This window comes from Hyla sarda, chromosome 4 (assembly GCF_029499605.1).
Source record: "Hyla sarda isolate aHylSar1 chromosome 4, aHylSar1.hap1, whole genome shotgun sequence".
Taxonomy (NCBI): domain Eukaryota; kingdom Metazoa; phylum Chordata; class Amphibia; order Anura; family Hylidae; genus Hyla; species Hyla sarda.
The window spans coordinates 178,105,369-178,114,515 of record NC_079192.1 but is presented as its reverse complement, the minus strand read 5'-3'; the positions used below and the strand labels follow the sequence as shown (position 1 = coordinate 178,114,515).

Below are 9,147 nucleotides of genomic sequence, written 5' to 3'. Positions count from 1 at the left end.
TCATACGGGTCTATTGTGACCTGGTGACCCGAAATATAAGGGGGATCGCGGTTGTCTAAGACACCCACAATCCCCCTGTAGGCATAGGAGTGAGGTGGCAGGGTTGCCACCCCTCCTATCCCTGCTATTGGTCTGCTATTGATCGTCAGAGGCGACGACCAATCGCAGGGCGGGGGGGGTTAACTTTCGTTTTCCCCGTCCTGCCCACCCACAATAGGCGGGGCAGAACGGTGAAACCGAAGGGGACCGGGCGCCGACGTCCACTTACCTGTTCGGAGGCTGCGGCGACGTTGATCGGCGGGCGGCGTCACGTGCGCCTGAAGAGGACGGTTCCCGGGATCCTACGGAAGCCGGTAAGTTGATCTGGAGGGCTACAGTCTGAGACTGTGGTCTCTAACTGTAGCCCTCCAGATGTTGCAAAACTACAACTCCCAGCATGCCCAGACAGCTGTTTGTGCATGCTGGGAGTTGTAGTTTTGCAACAGCTGGAGGGCTGCAGTTTGAGACCACTATACAGTGGTCTCTAAACTATATCCCTCCAGATCTTGCAAAACTACAATCCTAGCATGCCCACATAGCTGTTTGTTGTCTGGGCATGCTGGGAGTTGTAGTTTTGCAACATCTGGAGGTCCACAGTTTGGAGATCACTGTGCAGTGGTCTAAAAACTAGCTCTCCAGATGTTGCAAAACTGCAATTCCCAGCATGCCCAGAAAGCAAACATCTGTCTCGGCATGCTGGGAGTTGTAGTTGGGTACCTCCAGCTGTTGCATAACTACATCTCCCAGCATGCCCTTCGGTGATTAGTACAAGCTGGGAGTTGTAGTTTTGCAACAGCTGGAGGCACACTGGTTGGAAAATACTGAATTAGGTAACAGAACCTAACTGAAGGTTTTCCAACCAGTGTGCCTCCAGCTGTTGCAAAAGTACAACTCCCAGCATGCACGGTCTGTCAGTACATGCTGGGAGTTGTAGTTTTGAAACAGCCGGAGGTTTGCCCCCCCATGTGAATGTACAGGGTACATGGCAGGTTTACAGTAAATTTCCTGCTTCAAGTTTGGGCTGCGGCAAATTTTTTGCCGCAGCACAAACTCCTAGCAGGAAATTCACCGTAACACGCCAGTGTGAATGTACCCTAAAAACACTACACTACACTAACACCTAATAAAGGGTAAAACACTACATATACACCCCTTACACTGTTACCCCCCCCCCCCCCCCCAATAAAAATTAAAAACGTCTTGTACGGCAGGGTTTCCAAAACGGAGCCTCCAGCTGTTGCAAAACAGCAACTCCCAGCATTTCTGGACAGCCACTGACTGCAAAAGCTGGAGGCACCCTGTTTGGGAATCACTGGTGTAGAATACCCCTATGTCCACCCCTATGCAATCCCTAATTTAGTCCTCAAATGCGCATGGCGCTCTCTCACTTCAGAGCCCTGTCGTATTTCAAGGAAACAGTTTAGGGCCATATATGGGGTATCGCCGTACTCGGGAGAAATTGCACTACAAATTTTGGGGATCTTTTTTTCCTTTTACCGCTTGTGAAAAGGAAAAGTTGGGGGCTACACCAGCCTGTTAGTGTAAAAAAAAAAAAAAAATTTTACACTAACATGCTGGTGTTGCCCCATACTTTTTATTTCCACAAGCGGTAAAAGGGAAAAAAAGACCCCCAAAATTTGTAACGCAATTTCTCCTGAGTACGGAAATACCCCAGATGTGGGCGTAAAATGCTCTGCGGGCACACAACAAGGCTCAGGAGTGAGAGCGCACCGTGTACATTTGAGGCCTAAATTGGTGATTTGCACAGGGGTGGCTGATTTTACAGCGGTTCTGACAAACGCAAAAAAAAAAAAATACCCACATGTGACCCCATTTTGGAAACTACACCCCTCACCGAACGTGACAAGGGGTATAGTGAGCCTGAACACCCCACAGGTGTTTGACGAATTTTCATTAAAGTTGGATAGGAAAATGAAAAAAATTATATTTTTTCACTAAAATGCTGGTGTTACCCTAAATTTTTCATTTTCACAAGGGAAAATAGGAAAAAAGCCCCCCAAATTTGTAACCCCATCTCTTCTGAGTAAGAACATACCCCATATGTGAATTTAAAGTGCTCTGCGGGCGAACTACAATGCTCAGAAGAGAAGGAGCGCCATTGGGATTTTGTAGAGAAAATTTGTCCGGAATTGAAGGCCACATGTGTTTACAAAGCACCCATAGTGCCAGAACAATGGACCCCCGACACATGTGACCCCATTTTGGAAACTACACCCCTCACGTAATGTAATAAGGGGTACATTGAGAATTTACGCCCCACAGGTGTCTGACAGATTTTTGGAACAGTGGTCCGTAAAAATGAAAAATTAAATTTTTTCATTTGCACAGCCCACTGTTCCAAAGATCTGTGGGGTGTAAATACTCACTGCACCCCTTATTAAATTCTGTGAGGGGTGTAGTTTGCAAAATGGGGTCACATGTGGGGGTCCACTGTTCTGGCACAATGGGGGGCTTTGGAAATGCACATGGCCCCTGACTACCATTCCAAACTAATTCTCTTTCCAAAAGCTCAATGGCGCTCCTCCTCTTCTGAGCATTGTAGTTCGCCAGCAGAGCATTTTACATCCTAACATGGGGTATTTCCATACTCAGAAGAAATGGGGTTACAAATTTTGGCGGTCATTTTCTCCTATTACCCCTTGTAAAAATGTCAAATTTAGTTGAAAAACTGCATTTTAGTAAAAAAAAAAAATGTTTTTCCTTTACACATCCAACTTTAATGAAAAGTCGTCAAACACCTGTGGGGTGTTAAGGCTCAGCGGACCCCTTGTTACGTTCCTTGAGGGGTGTAGTTTCCAAAATAGTATGGCATGTGGGTATTTTTTGCTGTTCTGGCACCACAGGGGCTTCCTAAATGCGACATGCCCCCAAAAAACCATTTCAGCAAAAGTTCCTTTCAAAAAGCCAAATGTGACTCCTTCTCTTCTGAGCATTGTAGTTCGCCCGCAAAGCATTTTACATCCTAACATGGGGTATTTCCATACTCAGAAGAGATGGGGTTACAAATTTGGGGGGGCATTTTCTCCCATTACCCTTTGTAAAAATGGTAAATTTGGGGGGAAAACTGCACTTTAGTGTGACATTTTTTTTTCCATTTACACATTCGATTTTAACGAAAAGTTGTCAAACACCTGTGAGGTGTTAAGGCTAACTGGACCCCTTGTTATGTGCCTTGAGGGGTGTAGTCTCCAAAATGGTATGCCATGTGGTGTTTTCTGCTGTTCTGGCACCATAGGGGCTTTCTAAATGTGACATGCCCCCCAAAAACCATTTCAGAAAAATTCACTCTCCAAAATCCCATTGTCGCTCCTTCCCTTCTGTGCCCTCTACTGCGCCCGCCGAACACTTGACATACTCATATGAGGTATTTCCTTACTCGAGAGGAATTGGGTTACAAATTTTTGGGTTTTTTTCTCCTATTACTTGTAAAAATTCAAAAACTGGGTCTACAAGAACATGCGAGTGTAAAAAATGAAGATTTTGAATTTTCTCCTTCACTTTGCTGCTATTCCTGTGAAACACCTAAAGGGTTAACACACTTACTGAATGTCATTTTGAATACTTTGAGGGTTGCAGTTTTTATAATGGGGTCATTTGTGGGGTATTTCTAATATGAAGGCCCTTCAAATCCACTTCAAAACTGAACTGGTACCTGAAAAATTCCGATTTTGAAAATTTTGTGAAAAATTGGAAAATTGCTGCTGAACTTTGAAGCCCTCTGATGTCTTCCAAAAGTAAAAACATGTCAACTTTATGATGCAAACATAAGGTAGACATATTGTATATGTGAATCAATGTATAATTTATTTGGAATATCAATTTTTTTTATAAGCAGAGAGCTTCAAAGTCAAAAAAAATGCAACATTTTCAATTTTTTCATCAAATTTGGGAATTTTTCACCAAGAAATGATGCAAGTATCAACAAAATTTTACCACTAACATAAAGTAGAATATGTCACGAAAAAACAATCTCGGAATCAGAATGAAAGGTAAAAGCATCCCAGAGTTATTAATGCTTGAAGTGACAGTGGTCAGATGTGCAAAAAATGGCAGGGTCCTTAAGGTATATTTGGGCTGGGTCCTTAAGGGGTTAAACATTTACATTAACCCCTTAAGGACCGGGGTTTTTTCCGTTTTTGCACTTTTGTTTTTTGCTCCTTGCCTTTAAAAAATCATAACTCTTTCAGTTTTGCACCTAAAAATCCATATGATTGCTTATTTTTGCAACACCAATTCTACTTTGTAATGACATCAGTCATTTTGCCCAAAAATCTATGGTGAAACGGAAAAAAAAATCATTGTGCGACAAAATTGAAAAAAAAAAGCAGTTTTTTAAATTTTGGGGGCTTCTGTTTCTACGCAGTACATTTTACGGTAAAAATGACACCTTATCTTTATTCAGTAGGTCCATACGATTAAAATGATACCCTACTTATATAGGTTTGATTTTGTCGCACTTCTGGAAAAAATCATAACTAAATGCAGGAAAATTAATACGTTTAAAATTGTCATCTTCTGACCCCTATAACTTTTTTATTTTTCCGTGTATGGGGCGGTATGAGGGCTCATTTTTTGCGCCGTGATCTGAAGTTTTTAGCGGTATCATTTTTGCATTGATAGGACTTATTGATCGCTTTTTATTCATTTTTTCATTATATAAAAAGTGACCAAAAATGCACTATTTTGGACTTTGGAATTTTTTTGCGCATACGCCATTGACCGTGCGGTTTAATTAACGATATATTTTTATAATTCGGACATTTCCACACGCGGTGATACCCTATATGTTTATTTTTATTTACACTGTGTTTTATTTTTTACGGGAAAAGGGGGGTGATTCAAACTTTTACTAAGGGAGGGGTTAAATGATCTTTATTCACTTTTTTTTCCCACTTTTTTTTGCAGTGTTATAGCTCCCATAGGGGCCTATAACACTGCACACACTGATCTATTACATTGATCACTGGTTTCTCATAGGAAACCAGTGATCGATGATTCTGCCGCTTGACTGCTCATGCCTGGATCTCAGGCACTGAGCAGTCATTCGGCGATCGGACAGCGAAGAGGCAGGTAGGGACCCACCGGCTGTCCTGCAAACTGTTCGGGACACGATTTCGCTATCCCGAACAGCCCACTGAGCTAACCGGCAGTTTTCACTTTCACTTTTAGCCGCGTGGCTCAGCGAGGAAGATGCGAGGAAGAGGCTCGTGATGTCACGGTCACACCCCACTCATGACGTCACGCCCCCTCCCATAGACTTGCATTGAGCGGGCATGGCCGTCATGAGCCTCTAGCGCTGCACCCGATGCTGGGTGCAGCAGTTAGACCGCGGGGGTCCCCAGGGCGGCCCCCCACGATCAGACATCTTATCCCCTATTCTTTGGATAAGGGATAAGATATCCGGCTGGGGGAGGGGCAAACCTGGCTCTCCCGTACCCCAGCCGGACCAGCGCTGAAATCCATTTACTTTAATGACCCGTATCCAGTTTTGTGAACGGACCTAAAACCGTAGTATACTACGGTTTTAGGTCCGGTCAGGAAACCGGCTACAAGTAAAAAATGAGCCGACCTGAGTCACCGTTTGACTCTGGTCGGCTCATTAAAGTGAATGGATTTCAGCGCTGGTCCGGCTGGGGTACGGGAGAGCCCGGTTTGCCCCTCCCCCAGCCGGATATCTTATCCCTTATCCAAAGAATAGGGGATAAGATGTCTGATCGTGGGGGGCCGCCCTGGGGACCCCCGCGGTCTATCTTCTGCACCCATCATCGGGTGCAGCGCCAGAGGCTCATGACGGCCAGAGGCTCATGACGGGGCGTGACGTCATGAGTGGGGTGTGACCGTGACATCACGAGCCTCTTCCTCGCATCGCCAGTCATCCAACACGGAGCAAAGTTCGCTCAGTGCACCAGATGTCTGGGGTGCCGCAGCCGAAATTGCGGGGGTCGCCAGCAGCGGGACCCCCGTGATCAGAAATCTTATGCCCTTTCCTTTGGATAAGGGATAAGATGTCTAGGGGCGGAGTACCCCTTTAACCCCTTAATGACCAAGTCCATTTTCACCTTAAGGACCAGGCCAATTTTATTTTTGCGTTTTCGTTTTTTCCTCCTCGCCTTCTAAAATCCATAACTCCTTTATATTTCCATGTACAGACCCATATAAGGGCTTGTTTTTTTGCGTGACCAATTGTATTTTGTAATGAAACCTTTCATTTTACCATAAAATGTATGGCGAACCCCAAAAAAAAAATTTTTAGGGAGGAAATTTAAATGAGAACCAAAATTTTGCACATTTTGGAGGGCTTTGTTTTCACACTATACACTTTATGGTAAAAATGACATGTGTTCTTTATTCTGTGGGTCAATACGATTAAAATGATACCCATGGCTAGATACTTTTATATTTTTGTACCGCTTAAAAAAAAATCTAAAACTTTTTGTACAAAATCAGTAATCTAAAATCGCCCTATTTTGACCACCTATAACTTTTTCATTTTTCCATATATAGGGAGGTATGAGGGCTCATTTATTGCGCCGTCATCTGTACTTTTTTAGATACCACATTTGCATATATAAAACTTTTAGATCATTTTTTATTAATTTTTTAAAATAAAATGTGACAAAAAAAGCTAAATTTTTGGACTTTTTTATTTTTTACGTTTACGCCATTCACCGTACGGGATCATTAACATTATATTTTGATAGTTCGGACATTTACGCATGCGGCGATACCAAATATGTTTATTTAAAAAAAAATGTACGCTTTTTGGGGGTAAAATGGGAAAAACTGACAATTTTCATTTTTACTGGGGGAAGGGATTTTTCACTTTTTTTTTTTTAAATTTTTCAACTTTTTTTTTTACACTTTTTATGTCCCCATAGGGAACTATCTATAGCAATCATTTGATTGCTAATACTGTGCAGTCCTATGTATAGGACACAGCACTGCTCAGTATTATCGGTGATTATCGATCGCAGACCAAAGCAGAAGACCCCGGGAGACGGCCGGAGCCAGGTGAGGGGACCTCCGGCCGCCATGCTGGATGATCGAATCGCCGCGGCAGCACCGCGGGCGATCCAATCATCCAATCAAAGTACCGCAATGCCGTAGATGCCGTGATCTGTATTGATCACGGCATCTGAGGGGTTAATGGCGGACATCCGCGCGATCGCGGATGTCGGCCATTACAGGCGGGTCCCTGGCTGCTGCTAGCAGCCGGAACCTGCCGTGTATGACGCGATCACCCTTCCGATGCTCGCGGTCATACACAGGACGTAAATGTACGTCCTGGTGCAGGAAGTCCCGCCAAACCAGGACGTACATTTACGTCCGTGGTCGTTAAGGGGTTAATGGGGTATAACATGGACCTGGCAGCAAAACGGCAGGAGACGGTTTTGAAATCTCTCACCCTATCTGGATTCGGATACACCAGTGGTCCCCAAACTGTGGTCCTCCAGATGTTGCAAAACTACAACTCCCAGCATGCCTGGACAGCCGTTGGCTGTCCAGGCATGCTGGGAATTGTAGTTTTCCAACATCTGGAGGGCCACAGTTTGGGGACCACTGGGATACACAAATGTGAGATGTGCTTCCATGTGTTAAATTTAGAGACCCTTACAGCTACTGGTGGGAAAATGCTATTTCTTGGCAATAAAGAGATGGTGACATTTAATATGGCATTTACTATGGTCTGCAAACTGTGGACCTCAGCCTGCCTGGACAGCCAAACATCTAGCATACCGGAATTTGTAGGTTTGCAACAGCTGGAGGTCCTCAGTTAGGAGACCACTGCTCTATGGGACACACTAACATTTCAGGCAGATGGAATGATGACGTCATGCTCCCCTGTAAGTGAAAAGCAGAATGACAGGGGGCAGGGCTCATGAGCCTGAGTAGCTCGCCGTGATCGTATAGTGGTTAGTACTCTGCGTTGTGGCCGCAGCAACCTCGGTTCGAATCCGAGTCACGGCATTGTGTAATAGCAATGGCACGGCAAGTGGGCTCTGACTTTTTTTTATGTTATTAGTAATTTAGTTTATTTTCCTAGTTTAAAGTCTGAATTATTTTCTACTATCATGATAATTAAGTTTATTGGATTCATAGTTTTCTGCTTTAACCTGCAGACAGATGAATGTAGTTAGGTGGAGGCATGTGCCTGTGGGGGGGAAATCATTGCTGTATTACAATATGTGTAGTATTTCTTTTTCATACAAGTGTGTGTGAGATCATATGTATGAGGGTGTAACAGTATAACACTAGGTTCGTGCAGTGCTCTTTTTATCACTAGTACTTAAGAGTGGGCACAATACTGTTTAACACCATGCAAACTGCATTTGAACAGCAATAGGAATGGAATCTACCAACAGAGCTTAGGGGCGGGGATTATGACGTCACCCACAGGGGATGGTGAAAAGCACTGAGACAGAGGCAGGAATTCAGAGCCCGAGTAGCTCGCCGTGATCGTATAGTGGTTAGTACTCTGCGTTGTGGCCGCAGCAACCTCGGTTCGAATCCGAGTCACGGCATTGTGTAATAGCAATGGCACGGCAAGTGGGCTTAGATTTTTATATTTTTTTTATTAATAAGTGTATTTTTATTATATATTTTATTATTCTTTATTATTAGTTTTAAAGATTTTAGGTGATTGGGATGGAAAATAAAATACAAATCCAATCACAAAATCCCTGAGTGGTCACAGAACAATTTACATAGTCATAGTTTACTTCCTCCACTGTTAATTTAAATATTTTAAAGTACCCAATAAAGGTGTTAGATTTTTTGGGTGGAGGGTCCCTAGTTTAAGGTTAGTGCCCCAGGCGTAAAAACCCAGAGGTCATTGTACATTAAAAATGAAATAAACACTATGGAAGGATTTTATAAAGTGGCAAATGCTGCTTCAAAGTAAATTTTAAAAAAAGTAGAAATTTTTTTGCGCAGTGTTGCTTATGCACAAAAATTTTCATTTTTGTCTTTTTATTCCACTTTTGGAAAAGTATGTTACTTTATGTTATGGCAGTACCTGGTGCAAATGGCAAGAATTCTAAGGATGCCTCAGATGCATCGGATTTATTGTGAAGAATACATAACTGT

The 9,147-nt window shown here is 43.3% G+C and overlaps 2 non-coding genes across 2 annotated transcripts; both read left to right on the top strand.

Annotated features, from left to right (window-relative positions):
- The first annotated feature begins 7,956 nt into the window (after positions 1-7,956).
- On the top strand, positions 7,957-8,028 carry TRNAH-GUG (transfer RNA histidin (anticodon GUG)). The gene has a single exon. It is a non-coding gene; the product is annotated as a tRNA-His (tRNA).
- A 482-nt stretch (positions 8,029-8,510) lies between these two features.
- On the top strand, positions 8,511-8,582 carry TRNAH-GUG (transfer RNA histidin (anticodon GUG)). Its single transcript has one exon. It is a non-coding gene; the product is annotated as a tRNA-His (tRNA).
- The last annotated feature ends 565 nt before the right edge of the window (positions 8,583-9,147 follow it).